Source organism: Nomascus leucogenys, chromosome 21 (assembly GCF_006542625.1).
Source record: "Nomascus leucogenys isolate Asia chromosome 21, Asia_NLE_v1, whole genome shotgun sequence".
Taxonomy (NCBI): Eukaryota; Metazoa; Chordata; class Mammalia; order Primates; family Hylobatidae; genus Nomascus; species Nomascus leucogenys.
In genome coordinates, this window is record NC_044401.1 from 16836055 (window position 1) to 16856977 (window position 20923).

Here is a 20923-nt window from a genome sequence, read left to right on the forward strand (position 1 = left end):
TCTGACCTCATGATCCACCCTCCTCGGCCTCCCAAAGTGCTGGGATTACAGGCATGAGCCACCCGCCCAGCCCTAAAACGTATTTTTAAGAGCTACCCTTGAAGTCATGGCTACTTGTGTATACCTGATGAATCTACTAGGCAAGTATTTGACTCCTGATTATAATAACCCTTCAGAAAATATCAATGGAACTTCGCTTAAGTCAATACAATAAGGACATTATTATCACTGGAAATTTTTCCCTGTAACTATATTAATGAATTAATTGGATTGGATTTGTAGAAGCCTTATTGGTATCACAATGAGCACACTGTGGAAGAAAATGATTCTGAAACAAATTACTTACCTTTGTGAGTGGATGCTACCTTTTTCTATATACAATGAATAACACTAGATAGTTGGATTTTTAATTTATCTTACTAGTACAATTACTTTATTAATTATAAAATGCAAGCAGCATAACTTCCTTCCACTTCCTTTCTTAGGGAATTACTTTTGCAAGTCTATTTTTCTTGAGTTTTTTCCACATCAGACTTTAAATGAAGACAAATATGGTTTCTGAACTCACCACAAACCTACTTAAAACTTGACTTAAAACTTAAAACTTTGAGACTTAACATTTTTTGCAAGATCTGATATGAGTTACCTACACATTGTGTATTTTTGCCAGCATACACCCACAGCACACACAGAAACATGTACACACAAACACCTTATATGCACACATACACAAACATATCTATACCACACATAGGCACACATACATGAAAACATACAGAGAAAAAGTACCACATCTGCACACACACACACACACACACACACATAACTAGATGTTATTTCACTGATTAATGGGGTTCTACAAGACCTTTGGTTGACTGATTCCCGGTTATTGATTTTTTGCTATTCCACTTACACCAGAAGGAAATTGGTAGTGATTCAATTTCCTATTACTCCATTTAGAAGTAAGGAATTAATGTCACAGTGAAGAAAAAAGAAAGTATATACTGTGTGAAAATGAAATCTGATGTATTTTGCAAAAAGAGATGAAGAAAAGGGACTGTTAAGAAGAATGAGAAAGATCAGAAAAAGGTAAAACAGCGTGATGATAAAAGGTGAAGAAATGACTATGAAACATGACAAGGTAGACAAAGGAAGAGAGATGGGATTGTACAATAAAAGAAATTCAGCGAGCACATTCTTCACTTTTTCTGTCAGAATGGCTTTCTTTTCTCATAACAAGGGAGAATATTTGCAAAAGGAATGAAGACACTTCCATTTTCCTCTGGCTTTTTTGGAAATAAATTGTTCTTCTTGGCTGTTGAATTCTTAAATATAATAAAACAAAGTAGTCTGACAAGACTGAAGAATGGTTTGAAAAGAGAGCTCAATCATTTGACATATTTTTATGGTTCAGTAAAATTTCTCTTCCACTATCACCACTTCCAGCCAACTTCCAGTACCATGAGAGACTTAGAACTTCACTGATTTGAGCTCTTTATTACTAGAAATATATATAAGTTCTACTTTTGTTAAGAGTTCCTTTTCTCTTACTTTGTTAAAAGGACACTCATTCCCTAGTGTCACATAAAACCTTTTTGTCAGATTTTTTCTTAAGGTAACATACTCTTTGGTAAAAGTCAATTAATTATCAAAACTAATCTGCTCTCTATTGTTTTTATTGGATATATGTGGCCAGGGAGCAGAAGGAAAAGGATATTTTATTTCCCCTTTTATTTGTTTTTCAATTTACAACCATCTGGCATAAACCTGAAACTTGTGGCAGGGGTCCCATTAAAAAGAGGAATACACAAACGTGAGCCAGGGTTATTTTCATAACTGAAGATTGAGACTATATTCACACATTTATGGAGATTTGTTGAAAGATCTAGTGTGATTACATATTTCAGAAATCCGACTTTAGGCTTTGTCATGACTTATAAAATAAGGCAGACATTTGTGACTTGTCCATGAGAATAGATTATTAAATGGGGACTCTATTACTTAATTAAGGGTATAGGTATGAAATTTAAAACCTTGGATTTTTTTTCTGCCGCATTCTATCTAGCTGTGTGCCTATAGGCACTTCAAGATATTCTTATATAAATGGGGATCATAAGGCAACTTCCTCAAAGGGTTGATTTGCTGATTACATGAGAATAATGCGTATAAAACAGCACTGTTCACAGCTCTTCCAATTTTTCGATAAATGTGTGCTATTATTACTTGAGAAGAAAACATAGTTTTAGTCATAGAGTGAGGTCACAGAACTGTAGATACTTTGAATTACATGCTCATTCTGCATGTGGATCCAAATGCTAATATTGAAAGGAATTTTAAGCAGTGAACAGGTTGCATTTTGACTTAAAATGTTAAAAGGCTGGCATGGTGGCTCACTCCTGTAACTCCAGCACTTTGGGAGGCTGAGACGGGTGGATCACCTGAGATCAGGAGTTTGAGACTAGCCTGGCCAACATGGTGAAACCCCATCTCTAGTAAAAATACAACTAAATAAGTAAATAAATAGATAAATAAAAATAGCAGGGCGTGATGGCAGGCGCCTTAGTCCCAGATACTCCAGAGGCTGAGGCAGGAGAATGGTATTTCTGGTTCTGGATCCTTGAGGAATCACCACACTGTATTCCACAATGGTTGAACTAATTTACACTCCCACCAACCATATAAAAGTGTTTCTATTTCTCCACTTCCTCTCCAGCATCTGTTGTTTTCTGACTTTCTAATAATCACCATTCTAACTTGCGTGAGATAGTGTCTCATTGTGGTTTTGATTTACATTTCTGTAATGACCTGTGATGATGAAGTTTTTTTTCATTTGTTGGCTACATAAATGTCTTCTTTTGAAGTGTCTGTTCATATCCTTCACCCACTTTTTTGATGGGGTTGTTTGTTTTTTTCTTGTAAATTTGTTTAAGTTCCTTGTAGATGCTGGATATTAGCCCTTCGTCAGATGGATAGATTGCAAAAATTTTCTCCCATTCTGTAGGTTGCCTGTTCACCCTGATGATAGATTCTTTTGCTGTGCAGAAGCTCTTTAGTTTAATTAGATCCCACTTGTCAATTCTGGCTTTTGTTGCCATTGCTTTTGGTGTTTTAGTCATGAAGTCCTTGCCCATGCCTATGTCCTGAATGGTATTGCCTAGGTTTTCTTCTAGGGTTTTGATGGTTTTAGGTTTTAAGTTTAAGTCTTTAACTCATCTTGAGTTAATTTTTGTATAAGGGGTAATGAAGGGGTCCAGTTTCAGTTTTCTGCATATGGCTAGCCAGTATTCCCAACAAAATTTATTAAATAGGGAATTATTTCCCCATTGCTTGTTTTTGTCATGTTTGTCAAAGATCAGATGGTTGTAGATGTGTGGCCTTATTTCTGAGGGCTCTGTTCTGTTCTGTTGGTCCATATATCTGTTTTGGTACCAGTACCATGCTGTTTTCGTTACTGTAGCCTTGTAGTATAGTTTGAAGTCAGGTAGCATGATGCCTCCAGCTTTGTTCTTTTTACTTAGGATTGTCTTGGCTATATGAGCTCTTCTTTGGTTCCATATGAAATTTAAAGTAGTTTTATTCTAATTCTGTGAAGAAAGTCAATGGTAGCTTGATAGGGTTAGCAATGAATCTATAAATTACTTTGGGCAGTATGGCCATTTTCACGATATTGATTTTTACTATCCATGAGCATGGAATGTTTTTACATTTTTTTATGTCCTCTCTTATTTCCTTAAGCAGTGGTTTGTAGTTCTCCTTGAAGAGGTCCTTCATATCCTTTGTAAGTTGTATTCCTAGGTATTTTATTTTCTTTGTAGCAATTGTGAATGGGAATTCACTCATGATTTGGTTCTCTGTTGTCTATTATGGGTGTATAGAAATGCTTGTGAGTTTTGCACACTGATTTTGTATCCTGAGGCTTTGCTGAAGTGGCTTATCAGCTTGAGATTTTGGGCTGAGACAATGGGGTATTCTAAATAGACAATCAGGTCATCTGCAAACAGAGACAAGTTGACACCCTCTCTTCCTATTTGAATACCCTTTATTTCTTTCTCTTGCCTTATTGCCCTTGCCAGAACTTCCAATACTATGTCAAATATGAGTGGTGAGAGAGGACATCCTTGTTTTGTGCCGGTTTTCAAAGGGAATGCTTCCAGCTTTTGCGCATTCAGTGTATTTGCTGTGTGTGTGTCATAAATAGCTCTGATTATTTTGAGATAACGTTCCATCGATACCTAGTTTATTGAGAGTTTTTAGCATGAGGGGGTATTAAATTTTATGGAAGGCCCTTTCTGCATCTATTGAGATAATTGCATGTTTTTTGTCATTGGTTATGTTTATATAATGGATTATATTTATTGATTTGTATATGTTGAATCAGCCTTGCATTCCAGTGATGAAGCCGACTAGATTGTGGTGGATAAGTTTTTGATGTGGTGGATAAGCTTTTGATCAGTTTGTCAGTATTTTACTGAAGATTTTTGCATGGATGTTCATCAGGGATATTGGCCTGAAATTGTCTTTTTTTTGTTGTGTCTCTGCCAGGTTTTGGTATCAAGATGATGCTGGCTTCATACAGTCAGTTAGGGAGGACTCCCTCTTTTATTATTGTCTGGAATAGTTTCAGAAGGAATGTTACCAGCTGCTCTTTGCACCTGTGGGAGAATTTGACTGTGAATCTGTCTGATCATGGGCTTTTTTTAATTGGTAGGCTGTGTACTGCCTCAATTTCAGAACTTGTTATTGGTCTATTCACGGGTTTGACTTCCTGTTTTACTCTTGGGAGGGTGTATGTGTCCAGGAATTTGTCCATTTCTTCTAGATATTCTGGTTTATTTACATAGAGGTTTTTATTTTATTCTCTGATGGTAGTTTGTATTTCTATGGGATAAGTGGTGATATCCCCTTTATCATTTTTTATTGTGTCTATTCGATTCTTCTCTCTTCTTTATTAGTCTTGCTAGCAGCCTATCCATTTTGTTAATCTTTTCAAAAAAACCAGCTCCTGGATTCATTGATTTTTTGAAGGGTTTTTCATGTCTCTATCTCCTTCAGTTCTGCTCTAATCTTAGTTATTTTTGTCTTCTGCTAGCTTTTGAATGTGTTTGCTCTTGCTTCTCTAGTTCTTTTAATTGTGATGTTAGGCTGTCAATTTTAGATCTTTCCTGCTTTATCCTGTGGGCATTTAGTGCTATAAATTTCTGTATAAACATTGCTTTAGCTGTGTCCCAAAGATTCTGGTACATTGTGCCTTTGTTCTCCTTGGTTTCAAATAACTTATTTTTTTCTGCCTTAATGTCATTATTTACCCAGTAGTCATTCAGGAGCAGGTCGTTCAGTGTCCATGTAGGTGTGTGGTTTTGAATGAGTTTCTTAATCCTGAGTTTTAATTTTATTGCACTGTGATCTGAGAGACTGTTATGATTTCTATTCTTCTACATTTGCTGAGGCATGTTTTACTTCCAATTATGTGGTCAATTTTATATTAAGTGCATTGTGGTGCTGAGAAGAATGTATATTCTGCTGATTTGGGGTGGAGAGTTCTGTAAATGTCTATTAAGTTTGCTTGGCCCAGAGCTGACTTCAACTCCTGAATATCCTTGTCAATTTTCTGTCTCATTGTCTGTCTAATATTGTCAGTGGGGTGTTAAAGTCTCCACTATTATTGCGTGGGAGTCTAAGTCTCTTTGAAGGTCTCTAAGAACTTGCTTTATGAATCTGTGTGCATATATATTTAGGACAGTTAGCTCTTCTTTTTGCGTTGATCACTTTACCAACTTGTAATGCCCTTCTTTGTCTTTTCTTATCTCTGTTGGTTTAAAATCTGTCATATAAGAGACTAGGATTGCAACTCCTGCTTTTTTTGCTTCCCATTTGCTTGGTAAATATTCCTCCATCCCTTTATTTTGAGCCTACGTGATGTGTCTTTGCACATGAGATGGGTCTCCTGAATATAGCACACTGATGGGTCTTGATTCTTTATCCAATGTGTCAGTCTGTGTCTTTTAATTGGGGCACTTAAATTGTTTACATTTAAGAGTAATATTGTTACATGTGAATTTGATCCTGTCATTATGATACTAGGTGGTTATTTTGCCTATTAGTTGATGCAGTTTCTTCATAGTGTCAATGGTCTTTATAATTTGGCATGTTTTGCAGTGGCTGGTACCAGATTCTTTTTTTTTTTTTTTTTTTTTCCATATTGAGTGCTTCCTTCAGAAGCTGTTGTAAGGCAGACCTGGTGGTGACAAAATCTCTCAGCATTTGCTTGTCTGAAAAAGATTTTATTTCTTCTTCACTTATGAAGCTTAGTTTGGCTGGATACGAAATTCTGGGTTGAAAATTCTTTTCTTTAAGCATGTTGACTATTGGCCCCCACTCTCTTCTGGCTTATAAGGTTTCTGCAGAGAGATCCACTGTTAGTCTGATGGGCTTCTCTTTGTGGGTAAACCACCTTTCTCTCTGGCTGCTCTTAACATTTTTTTTCCTTCATTTCAACCTTGGTGAATCTGATGATTATGTGTCTTGGGGTTGCCCTTCTCCAGGAGTATCTTTGTGGTGTTCTCTGTATTTCCTGAATTTGAATATTGGCCTGTCTTGCTAGGTTGGGGAAGTTCTCCTGAATAGTACCCTAAAAAGTGTTTTCCAATTTGGTTCCATTCTCCCTGTCACTTTCAGGTACACCAATCACACATAGGTTTGCTCTTTTCACGTAGTACTATATTTCTTGGTGGCTTTGTTCGTTCCTTTTCATTCTTTTTTCTGTAATCTTGTCTTCATGCTTTATTTAATTAAGTTGATCTTCAATCTCTGATATTCTTTCTTCCACTTGATAGATTCAGCTTTTATACTTGTGTATGCTTCACGAAGTTCTTGTGCTGTGTTTTTCAGCTCCATCAGGTCATTTATGTTCTTCTCTAAACTAGTTATTCTAGTTATCAATTTCTCTAACCTTTTTTCAAGATTCTTAGCTTCCGTGCTTTGAGTTAGAACATGCTCTTTTAGCTTGAAGGAGTTTGTTATTACCCACCTTCTGAAGCCTACTTCTGTCAGTTTGTCAAACTCATTCTCTATACAGTTTTGTTTCCTTGCTGGTGAGGAGTTGTGATCCTTTGGAGGAGAAGAGGCGTTCTGGTATTTGGAATTTTCAGCCTTTTTTCACTGTTTTTTCCTCATCTTGTGGATTTATCTACTTTTGGTCTTTGATGTTGGTAACTTTTGGATGGGGTTTTTGTGTGGACATCCTTTTTGTTGATGTTGATGCTATTCTTTGCTGTTTGTTAGTTTTCCTTCTAACAGCCAGGCCCCTCTGCTGCAGGTCTGTTGGAGTTTGCTGGAGGTCCACTCCAGACCCTTGTTGCCTGAGTATCCCCAGCAGAGGCTGCAGAACAGCAAAGATTGCTGCCTGTTCCTTCCTCTGGAAGCTTTCTCTCAGAGGGGCACCTGCCAGATGCCAGCTGTCACTCTCCTGTATGAGGTGTCTGTTGACCCCTGTTGGGAGGTATCTCCCCGTCAGGAGGCATGGGGTCAGGGACCCACTTGAGTATGCAGTCTGTCCCTTATTAGAGCTGTCCTGGGAGATCTGCTGCTCTTTTCAGAGTCGGCAGGCAGGAACGTTTAAGTCTGCTGAAGCTGCGCTCACAGCCACCCCTCCCCCTAGGTGCTCTGTCCCAGGGAGATGGGAGTTTTATCTATAAGCCCCTGACTGGGGCTGCTGCCTTTCTCTCATGGATGCTCTGCCCAGAGAGGAGGAATCTAGAGAGGCAGTCGGGTTACAGCGGCTTTGCCAAGCTGTGGTGGGTTCCTCCCAGTTTGAACTTCCCAGCAGCTTTGTTTACACTGTGAGGGGAAAACTGCCTACTCAAGCCTCAGTAATGGTGGACACCCCTCCCCCACCCCAAGCTCAAGCATCCCAGGTCAACTTTAGATTGCTGTGCTGGCAGCGAGAATTTCAAGCCAGTGGATTTTAGCTTGCTGGGCTCCATGGTGGTGGGATCTGCTGAGCTAGACCACCTGCCTCCTGGCTTCAGCTCCCTTTCCAGGGGATTGAACGTCTCACTGGCATTCCCGGTGCCACTGTGGTAGGAAAAAAAATCCTGCAACTAGCTCCGTGTCTGCTCAAATGGCTACCGAGTTTTGTGCTTGAAACCCAGGGACCTGGTGTTATAGGAACCCGAGGGAATCTCCTGGCTTGTGGGATGTGAAGACCGTGGGAAAAGCATATTGTCTTGGTCAGAATGCAGTTTCTCACGACACAGCCCCTCATGGCTTTCCTTGGCTAGGGGAGGGAGTTCTCCGACCCCTTGTGCTTCCCGGGTGAGATGATGCCCCACCCTGCTTTTACTTACCCTCTGTGGGCCGCAATCACTATCTAACCAGTCCCAATGAGATGAGCCCGGTACCTCAGTTGGAAAATGCAGAAATCACCCACCTTCTGTGTTGATCTCACTGGGAGCAGCAGACTGGAGCTGTTCCTATTTGACCCTCTTACCAGCCACCCCCATTACTCTTATTCTTATTTTATAGCCACCTTCTTCTCTTCCACCCACTTACTCCTTCCAAATCATTTGATGTTAATTTTTTTTTGTGGAGTAAATTTATATGTCTTAAATCTGTTAAAATTCTTTACAGAGTGAACATGGAATAAGATAATAGTATAAAAAGTGATCACCTGCTTTGTAGAAGATATTACCACTTCAAGGCATCAGGTGTGACTTCTGAGAAACTCAAGACAATGTTTTTACAGTCCTTATAGATACAAATTCAATAGGAATAGTCACTATTAGGTAACTAAAATTTTCTGTTGTGGCTTGTTGTTACAATATCACTCTTAATGAGCATCCTAAAATACATAATGGGTATTAAATAATTAGCCCTCCAATTTGTTAATATCTATCAAAATTGGAAATGTACTTGCCTGTGCATCCTTTAGCTCAAAGGAGTTTGTTATTACCCACCGTCTGAAGCCTGCTTCTGTCAACCCAGCAATTCCTCTTTACAGAATTTTTCCTCATGTATACTTGATTACAAGTAAAATAATTTTACTTATTGTAGCAATGTTTGTAACCAAAGATCAGGAGAAAAACAAATGTTCCTCAAAGGGGATTGATACAATTAATTATTATACACCAATATAATTGAATTCTATGTAATAAAAATAGGAATTTGTTCTCTATTAATGAATTTTGAGAGATTTTTAAAGATATTGTTTTTTAGAAAATATTTAGATTCAGGCACATGTATAGGTTTGTCACATGGGTATATAGCATGATACTGAAGATTAGGCTTCTATTGATCCCCTCACCCTAATGGTGAACAAAATACTCAATAGGCAGTTTTTCAAACCTTTCTCCCTCACTGCCTTCCCTCTTTTGGAGTCCCCAGCGACTACTGTTCCCAAATTTATGTCTGTGTGTACCCAATATTTAGCTCCCACTTATAAGTGATAACATGTGGTATTTGTTTATTTCTTTATCTACTTAAAATGACACTTTTGTCATGAAGCCACTTCTAATCTTGTTTAATACTTCTGTTCTCTATATACTTCAACCTCCTGACTACATATAATCACTTCCTTTGATTGATTTATGCGGCACTTTTGTTTTACTTTCAAAGCTCTAAATTGGGAATATATAATATTTGGATTATTTTTCTCATTCTACCAGATTTTAGTCACAAAGCATTAGATAATGTATAAAGCCTCAATTTTGTCTTGTGCAGAATGGGTATAAAACTGCTTGTTCATTTGTTCAACAGACTTGCTGAAGACATACAAAAAGCATAGAGTTGCTGAAGAGATAGAAATATTCATTTATTATCTGGTGGGATATTTTTTTAAAATATTAGGTAAATAATAGTGCTGATCAGATATTTAAGATTTCTATGGCTTGAAGAGTGGACTCCTAAGGACCTGAAAGAGAAGAGCTGAATCCAAGGAAACTCCTGGATAAATAAACAGACAACAAAGCAGGCAGCTATGTGGACTATAGGTTAAACTAGAATCCAATAGTCGACCATAGGTTAAAGTAGAATGGAATAATGATAGAAAAGTTACTGGTAGAATAAAGAGATGAAAACTCTAATTAAACACCTAATATATTTTGCATCACACATATATACTTCTTGAAACTGAATTGAATTCAGAAACAACCCTGGGAAACAGAGAGAGAACATCTTGAATTGGCTGAGCCTGTATTCTCTAACTAGTATAATAAAATTGGGGTTTAAAAATACAATTTGGATTGCAATTAAGAAGGAAGAAAATGAAATAATAAATATCTGTGATTTCTATATGCACCCGTAATGAAATAGGCACAGTAAGACAATTTAATGGTTTCAGTGGAGAGTAGGCTTTGATGCCTGTTATATCTGGGTTCAAATTTCATCTTTCTCATTTACTAAATATCATTTTGAGAAAACCATGTAAAGTCTCTGACTTCAAGTTTTCCCATCTGTATAAATTAGATACTATTAGTACCTAATTAATTAGATCATTTTGAAGATACAATAGCACAATGAATTAAAACATTAGGCACTATGTTTGGAACAAGTGAGTATTTAACAAATGTATTATACTATTATTATTATTTGGAGTGATATATTAAATTCTGTCTGGCATAGGACATATTTCCTATTTCATCAGGTTATTATTTTTTAAATATAGCATCTCTTATAAACCTAATTTATAATCCTAACCAAACTTGAACTTTTGCTATAGACAATCTACCTGTTAAGGGTTTACTGAATTATGTCACTTGATTTTTTTGATCACATATATTTCCATTAGTTGGCTTATAAAATTCCTTCCAAAGGGCCAAGGTATCAGGCACTATAATATAAGGCAAAGGAGTCTTGATGAGGAAGAAATAAAATTTCTTGAATGAGGTGTTTCATAAAGCACAAGATTCAGCAGGAGCCCTTAACAAGTTACATTAGGGTAAAGCGAGGTAATGCTAGAGAAAAACTGAAATAGGAAAAATGATGGAAAGATACTTTTAAGTTTCTGCGTACATTAGGGGTAGAAGTCTTGGTTGTATACAAAGCATATCTCAGAGATATGATTCCAGACCACAAGAATAAAGTGAGTTATACAAATTTTTTGGTTAATCAGTGCACAAAAGAGTTATATTTATACTATTCTGTAATCTAAGTTTGCAATAGTATTATGTCTAAAAAACAATATATATAACTTTAAGATATTTTATTACCAAAAAATGCTAGCAATTATCTGAGCCATGAGTGAGTTGTAAACAATCCTTTTGCTGGTAGAAGGTCTGCCTTTATATTGATGACTGCTGACTAATCAGGGTGGTGGTTGCTGAAAATTGGGGTCATTGTGGCAATTCTTTAAAATAAGACGAAAATGAAGTTTGCCACATCAATTGATTCTTTCATCCGTGGAATGCTAGTCTGCAGTATGTGATGATATCTGATAAGTATAGTAAATTGGTAAAATTAGTATCAATCCTCTCAAACCCTACCACTGCTTTGTCAATTTAATTTATGTAAGTTTCCAAATCTTTTGTTGTAATTTCAACGATGTTCGCAGCATCTTTACCAGGAGTAGATTTGAGCTCAATAAACCACTTTCTTTGAGCATGCATAAGAAGCAACTCCTTACTCATTTAAGTTTTAGAATGAGATTGCAGGAATTCAGTCACAACTTCAGGCTCCACTTCTAGTTCCACCACATCTGCATTTACTTCCTCACTTAAAGCCTTGAACAACTCAAAGTCATCCACAAGGATTGAAGTCAACTTCTTCCAAACTCGTTAATGGTGAAATTTTGGCCTCCTCCCATGAATCATAAATGTTATTAATGGCATGTGTAATAGTGAGCCCTTTTCAGAGGTTTTCAATTTATTTTACTTAGACTCATCAGAGAAATCATTCGCTGTGCCAGCTATAGCCTTACAAAATATATTTCTTATATAATAAGACTTGAAAGTTGAAATTACTTCTTAATTCATGGCTGCAGGATGAATGTTGTGTTAGAAGGAATGAAAACATTAATTTCCTTGGACATCTCCATCAGGGCTTCAGAGTTCTTGGCTAAGTGCCCTGTTAATAAGCCAAAATACTTTATTTTATTATGTTATTTAATTAATTTATTAATTTATTATTTTTTATCTATAACTTTTATTTTAGGTTCAGGGGTACATGTGAAGGTTTGTTATATAGGTAAACTCATGTCGGGGGGTTTGATGTACATATTATTTCATCACTCACATACTAAACCTAGTACTCAATTATTTTTTCTGTTCTTCTCCCTTCTCCCACCCTACACCCTCTGGGAGGCTCCAGTTCTCCTCTTTGTGTCCAGATGTTCTTATCATTTAGTTCTCAATTGTAAGTGAGAACATACAGTATTTGCTTTTGTGTTCCTGCCTTAGTTTGATAAGGATAATGGCCTCTTGATCCATTCATGTTCCTGCAAGACACGATCTCATCCTTTTTATGGCTGCATAGTACTCCATGTTGTATATGTACTACATTTTCTTTATCCAGACTTCCAATGATGGACATTTAGGTTGAGTCCATTCTTTGCAAATGTGAATAGTGCCACGATGAGCATAAGTACGTATGTGTCTTTATAATAGAACATTTTATATTACTTTGGATATATACTCAATGATGAAACTGCTGAGTTGAACAGTAGTACTGTTTTTAGCTCTTTGAGGAATCGCCACACTGTTTTCCACAATGGTTGAACTAATTTAGTCTCACCAAAAACATTTCCTTTTCTCTGCATTCTTGCCAGCATCTGTTTTTGTTTGTTTGTTTGTTTGTTTTTACTTTTTATCATAGCCATTCTGATTTGTGTGAGATGGTATCTTATTTTGGTTTTCATTTGCATTCTCCAGTGACTTGTGATTTTCAGCTTTTTTTTTTCTCATATGCTTGTTGGCAGCGTATATGTCTTTTTTTGAAAAGTGTCTGTTCATGTCCTTTGCCACCTTTTTAATTTTTTTTTTCTGGTAAATTTGTTTAAGTTCCTTATAGATGCTAGATGTTAGATCTTTGTCAGATGCATAGTGTGCATATATTTTCTCCCATCCTGTAGGTTGTCTGTTTACTCTGTTGATAGTTCTTTTGCTGTGCAGGAGTTTTTTAATTGAATTAGATTCCATTTGCCAATTTTTGCTTTTGTTGCCATTGCTTTTGGCATCTTTGTCATGAAATATTTGCCCATGCCTATTTCCTGAATGGTATTGCCTAGGTTTTATTCCATGGTTTTCATAGTTTTGGGTTTTACATTTAATTCTTTAATCCACTGTGATGGTTAATATTAAGTGTCAACTTGATTGGATTTAAGGATGCAAAGTACTGTTCCTCGGTGTGCCTGTGAGTGTGTTGCCTAAGGAGATTAACATTTGAGTCAGTGGACTGGGAAAGGCAGACCCATTCTCAATCTGGGTGGGCACAAATTAATCAGCTGCCACCTTGGCCAGAATAAAATAGGCAGAAGAATGTGAAAAGGCTAGACTATATTAGTCTCTCAGTTTACATCTTTCTCCCATGCTGATTGCTTTCTGCCCTCGAACATTGCACTCCAAGTTCTTCAGCTTTGGGACTCAGACTGGCCTCCTTGCTCCTCAGCTTGCAGATGGCCTATTGTGGAACATCATCTTGTGATTGTGTGAGTCAATACTCCTTAATAAACTCCCCTTTATATATGCATATACTTACTAGTTCTGTTCCTCTAGAGAATCCTGACTAATACATCCATCTTGAGTTGAATTTTGTGTATGGAGTAAGAAAGGAGTCCAGTTTCAATCTTCTGCATATGTCTAGCATCATTTATTGAATAGAGAATTTTTCCCCATTGCTTGTTTTTGTCAGCTTTGTTGATGATCAGATAGATGTAGGTTGTGGCCTAATTTCTGGGCTGTCACAATTCTGTTCCCTTTGTCTATGTGTCTGTTTTTGTAGCAGTACCAAGCTGTTTTGGTTACCATATCCCTGTAGTATACTTTGAAGTCTGGTAGCGTGATACCTCCAGCTTTGTTCTTTTTGTTTAGGATTATCTTTTCTATTTGGGCTCTTTTTTAGTCTCAAATAAGTTAATTTTTTTTCTAGTTTTGTGAAAATGTTGTTGGTAGTTTGATAGAAATAGCATTGGATTTGTAAATTGCTTTGGGCAGTATGGCCATTTCAATCTTCTCCTGAATAATGTCTTTTGAATTGTATCATCTCTGATTTTTTTGAGCACTGTTTTGTAATTCTCACTGTAGATAGCATTCACCTCCCTGGCTAGCTGATATTCCTAGGCATATTATTCTTTTTGTGGCAACTGTGAATGAGATTGCATTCCTGATTTGGCTCTCATCTTGGCTGTTGTTGGCATATAGAATGGTAGTAATTTTTGTACGTTGATTTTGTATCTTGAAACTTTGCTGAAGTTGTTTATCAGCTGAAGGAGCTTTTTGGCTGAGACTATAAGGCTTTCTAGTTATGGAATCATGTCATTTTGCAAACAGGGATAGTTTGACTTCCTCTCTTCCAACTTGAATTCCTTTTACTTATTTCTCTTGCCTGATTACCCTGGGCAGAACTTCCAATACTGTGTTGAATAGAAGTGATGAGAGAGGGTATCCTGGTCTTGCACTCGTTTTCAAGGGGAATGCTTCCAGCTTTTGCCTATTCAGTATGAGGTTGGCTGTGGGTTCATCATAAATGGCTCTTATTATATATATTGAGTTATGTTCCTTCAATACCTAGTTTACTGAGTTTTTAACATGAAGGGTGTTTAATTTTATTGAAAGTCTTTTCTGAATCTATTGAGATAATCATGTGGTTTTTGTCTAGTTCTGTTTATATGATGAATTATGTTTATGGATTTGTGTATGTTGAACCAATCTTGCATCCCAGGGATAGAGCCTACTTGATTGTGGTGAATTAGCTTTTTTCATGTGCTGCTGGATTCCATTTGCTAGTATTTAATTGAGGATTTTCACATCAATATTTACCAAGAATATTGGCCTGAAGTTTTATTTTTCTTGTTGTTTCTCTGTCAGGTTTTTGTGACAGGATGATGCTGGCCTCATAAAAGTGTTGGGGGAGGAGTTCCTCCTACTTAGTGTTTTGGAGTACTTTTAGTGGGAATGGTATCACCTCTTTGATTTGATTGTGAATTTGGTTGTTAATCCATCAGATATAGGGCTTTTTTTTTTGGTTGGTGGGCTGTTCATTACTGATTTAATTTCAGAACTCATTGTTGGTCTGTTCAAGGATACAATTTCTTCCTGGTTCTGTCTTGGGAGGGTGTATGTGTCTAGGAATTTATCCATTTCTTTTAGCTTTTTCTAGTTTGTGTGCATCGAGGTGTTCATAATATTCTCTGATAGTTAATTGTATTTCTCTGGGGACAGTGATAATACCCCTTTTGTTGTTTCTGATTGTGTTTCTTTGGATCATCTCTCTTTTCTTCTTTATTAGTCTAGCTAGTTGTCTCTCTACCTTACTACTTTAAAAAAAAAAAAAACAGCTCCTGGGTTCATTGATCTTTTTATTGGTTTTGTGTTTTTCAATCTCCATAAAGTCAACTGTGATGTTGGTTTTTTCTTGTATTCTCCTAGGTTTGTTGTTGGTTTACTCTGGTTTTTCCCATTCTTTTAGTTGTGATCTTAAGTTGTTAATTTGAGATATTTCTAAGTTTTTGATATGGGTGTTTAATGCTATAAATTTCCCTCTTAACATTCCCTAAACCATGTCCCAGAGATTCTGATATATTGTATCTTCATTCTTATTGGTTTCAAAGAACTTCTTGATTTCTGTATTAAATTATTTATTACCCAAAAGACATTATTTAGGAGCAGATTATTTCATTAATTTTATCGCTTTGAGAAATTTTTTTGTCTTGAATTCTAGTTTTACTGAACTGTGATCTGAGAGAGAGGTTAGTATGATTTTGTTTCTTTTGCATTTGCTGAGGATTGTTTCATATTTAATTATTTGGTTGATTTTAGAGTATATGCCATGTGCAGATAAAAAAACGCGTATTCTGTTTCTTTTAGGTGGAGAGTTCTGCAGATGTCTATCAGATCCATTTGGTGCAATGTCAAGTTCAGGTGCTTAATATCTTTGTTAATCTTATGCCTTGATCATCTGTATAATACTGTCAGTGGGTTGTTGAAGTCTCCTACTACTGATGTGGGAGTCTATGTCTCTTTGAAGGTCTCTAAGAACTTGCTTTATGAATCTGGGAGCTCCAGTGTTGGGTGCACATATATTTAGGATAGTGATGTGTTCTTTGTGTATTGAACCCTTTACTATTCTGTAATCCCCTTCTCTGTCTTTTTAAATCTTTGTTGACTGAAAAAAGTCTGTTTTGTCTGAAATTTATATTACAACCTCTGCTTTTTTCTGTTTTCCATTTGGTTGGTAGATTTTTCTCCATCCCTTTGAGTCTATGGGTGTCATTGCACGTGAAATGGGTCTCTTGAGGACAGTGTAACGTTAGGTCCTGCTCCTTTATTCAGCTTGACATTCTGCCTTTTAATTAGGGCATTTAGCCTGTTTATATTCAAGGTTGGTATTGATATGTGAGGATTTCTTCTGGTCTTTTTGTCGTTAGATGGTTATTATGCAGACTTGTTTGTGTGATTGCTTTATAGTGTCACTGTTCTGTGTACTTAATTATACTTTTGTAGTGACTGGTAATAATCTTTTCTTTTCATATTTAGTGCTTCCTTTAGGAATTCTTGTAAGGCAAGTCTGGTGGTAACAAATTCCCTCAGCATTTGCTTGTCTGAGAAGGATCTCACTTATCCTTTGCTTATGAAGCTTAGGTTGGCCAGATATAAAATTCTGGGTTGGAATTTGTTTTTAAGAATATTGAATATAGGCCCCCAATTCTTCTGGCTTGTAGGGTTTCTGCTGAGAAGTCTGCTGTTAGTCTGATAGGCTTCCCTTTGTAGGTGACCTGTTCTTTCTCTCTAGCTGCCTTTAACATGTTTTCTTTCATTTTCACCTTGGGAATCTGACGATTATGTGTCTTAGGGATAATCTTCTGTGAAGTATTTTGTGGGAGTTCTCTGCATTTACTGAATTTGAATGTTGGCCTCTCTAGCTAGGTTGGGGAAATTCTCCTGGATGATATTCTGATATATAATTTTCAAGTTGGTTCCATTCTTACCATCTCTTTCATGGAGGCCGGTAAGTCATAAATTTGACCTCTTTACATAATCCCATATTTCTTGGAGCTTTTGTTTGTTCCTTTCCATCCTACATTCTTTTTTTGTCAACTGTCTTATTTCAGAAAGCAAGTTCAAGCTCTGAGATTCTTTCCTTGGCTTCATCTATTCTGCTGTTAATATTTGCTATTGCACTGTGAAATTCTTATATAGTGTTTTTCAGTTCTATCAGGTTGGTTATGTTCTTTTCTATATCGGCTATTTTGTCTGTCAGCTCCTGTATCATTTTACTATGACTCTTAGCTTCTTTAGATTCGGTTTTATCATTCTCCTGAATCTTGATAATCTTCATTCCTATCCACTTTCTGAATTCCATTTCTGTGATTTTAGTCATCTCAGCTGTGTTAAGAACTCTTGCTGGACAACTCATGTGGTCATTTCGAGAAAAAAAATACACTCTGGCTTTTTGAGTTGTCAGAATTCTTGTGCTGGTTCTTTCTCATCGTTCTGGACTGATGTTCCTTTGATCCATGAAGCTGCTGTCCTTTGGATGGGTTTTATCTTTTGCTTTTATCCTATTAGATGACTTTGGGGTTTGATTGTGTATAAAGTAGGTCCAATCAGCTGGATTTATTACTGTAACATTTTAGGGGGCCAAGGTTCAGCTCAGTACTCTTGATCTGTGTACTCTAATCTGGGGGACTGTTATTGGGTCCCAGCTTTAACGTCTGGATCCTTGAACTTGGAAATTTGCTGCCCTGGAGGGGTCCAGGTGCTCCCAGACTGCTGTTTACAACACTCTGTTGGGTGGTGCCAGTCAAAGGGCACCTACTCCATAGGGCAGTGGCAGTGAGAACCATCCACATTCATACATTCCAGCAGCAGCAGCAGCAGCAGCAGCATGGCAGGCTGTCTGCTTATCAGCTGGGGCAGGATGCTATTAGGTTCCAGGGTTCTAAGCCTCTGTGTGGGCATTGCAGGAGCAGTGGTAGCAGTATGGCTTGGTGTGGGGGCCCACTGGTGACTGGGTATGCATTTGCACTGGTGGCAGTGTTAGCACAAGAGCAGGGTGCTGATAGGCACAGGGCTGCTTGCACCCTCTGTCTTGTTCATGCTGGGCTTGTAACAGTGGATGCTCAGCACTGGGAGAGGGCTTACTGTTTTCCATGTGTAATTTCATGCCAGCAACCCTGGTGCAGGGGCAGGGTGCTGAAAAGAATTGGGCTGGCTGGCTTTGTGCTGGCCAATGCTCTGATGACAATGGTGGTGTTGCGGGTGTAGTGGGTGTAGTGGGCACAGGGTGCACAGACAAAGTTGACTTAGCATTATTTTTAAGAGCCTTAGGATTTTCAAAATGGTAAATGAGCATTGACTTCAAGTTAAAGTTATGAGCTGCATTAACCCCTAATGAGAGAGGGAGTCTCTTATGAAACTTTGAAGCCAGGTATTGACTTTTCCTCTCTAGCTATGAAAAGTTTTTAACATCTTCCTCTGATTTAAGGTTGTGTTGTCTACATTAGAAACCTATTGTTTAACGTAACTGCCTTTATCGAATCTCTTAGCTAGGTATTCTGGATAATTTGCTGCAGTTTCTACATCAGCAGTTGCTGCTTCACCTTGCACTTTTATGTTATGGAGACAGCTTCTTTCCTAAAACCTGATGAACCAACACCTGCTAGCTGCAAACTTTTCTTCTGCAACTTTCTTACCTCTCTCAGGCTTCACAGAATTGAAGAGAGTTAAGGCATTGCTCTAAATTAGGCTTTATCTTAAGGGAATGTTGTGGCTGGTTTGATCTTTTATCCAGACCACTAAGATTTTCTCCATGTCAGCAATAAGGCTGTTTTACTTTCGTTTTATTTGTATGTTCACTGGAGTAGCAACATTCTTCAAAAACTTTTCCTTTTTACAACCTGGGTTAGTTGTATCTCATTGTGGTTTTAAATTGCATTTCTTAAATGGCTAATGGTATTGAGCATTATCCCCTGTGCTTCTGTGCCATTAGTATATCTTTCTTTTAAAAAATATTGTATTTAAGTCCTATACCAATTTTTAAGTTGGATTGTTTATTTAGTAGTTGTTGAGTTGTAGGAGTTCTTAGATTCTCAGCAGAGAAACAATTTGTAAATATTTTCTCTCATTCAGTGGATTGTCATTTCATTCTCTTGATAGTATCTTTTGATGTAAAAATAATTTTAATTTTGATAAAGTAATTTATTTATTTATTTTAATATAATGTTTATTTTACACTTGGTGTCACATCTAAGAATCTCTTAACAAATCCAGGGTCCTTAAAATGTAATCATATTTACATTTCTAAGAGTTTCATAGTTTTAGCACATATCTAGATTTTTTATCAATTTTTAGTTATGTTTTTATGGTATAGGGTAATTTTTTGTTGGGCAAGTGAATATCAGTTATCATAACATAATTTGTTGAAGAGATATCTTTTGCCTATTTTGTGGTCTCAGCACCCTTGACAAAAGTAAATTTACTATAGATGTGTGCATTGATTTCTCAATAGTCAATTGTATTTCACTGATTCTTAAGTCTAGCCTTATACCAATAGCACACTGTTTTGATTAAGGTAGCTTTGTAGTAAATTTTAAAATTGAGAAATTTGAATTCTCTAACTTTGTTATTTTCAGTATTGTTTTGGCTATTCCGGGCCCTTTTAATTTTATAAAAATTTTAGAATTTCGTTTCTGTTTTAAAAAGATAAATTTTTGCAGAAATTTTGCAATTTTGTGCAGATATTTATAAATTTTTGCTTTGAATATGTAGATTGCTTTAGGAAATGTTGCCGTCTTAAAAATGCTGTCATCCAATCAATGGACATGGAACATATTTTTATTTGTTTAGATTTACTTTAATTTCAGCAATGATTTGTGGGTTTTAGGGTAGGGTCTTGTACCATCTTAATTAAATTAGTCCCTAGTATTTTATCATTTTTGATGCCATTATAAATATAATTCTTTTCTTTTCTTTTCAGATTATTGATTGGTAATGTATGGTAAAACAAATAATTTTTTGAGTATTGATCTTGTATCCTGCAACTTTGATAACTTCATTTATTACCTCTAACAGCTTTTGGGTATGTCTGGATTCTTTAATATGGTCTATGTATAGACTGATGTTATCTAGAAAATAGCGTTCCTTTTTCTTTTTGTGTTCGGATGCTGTTTTTTTTTTTTTTTTTTCTCGTCATATTTTGGGCAGCACTGCTAGTACTATGCTAAGTAAAAGTGGTGAAAGGAGATGTCTTATTCTGGTGTCCTTGTAATACTAGCCTCATAGAATGAGTTAGCTAGTATTCCCTCCTCTTCTATTTCTTGGAAAAGTTTGAGATGAATAGGTAGTAATCTTTCTTTAAATGTTTAGTTGAATTTTCCAGTGAAAACATCTAGCCTTGGCATTTTATTTGTTGAGAGGTATTTAATTACGTATTCAATATCTTTATTCCTTGTAGTTCTATTCAGATTTTCTATTTTTTTCCTTCAGCCTCTTTTGGCTATGTGCCACAAGAAATCATTCTTAGGCCCAAGCTGAAGATGCAACTGATAGCAGAGGAAATCTCTTTTCATTGTTATGTTAAAAACACAAAAGAAAAATCCCATTGCACAAGCACATCTTGAGGTTCTCCTCATGTCACACCCACTTACGTGCCATTTGGCAAATCAAATCAATTGCCTAAACCTAAAACCAAGATAGACAACAGTGTCCTCTGGAACTGTGGGAGGAACTGCAATGCTACATGGTAAAGAATGTACCTACATGAAAAGAAGAAGCAC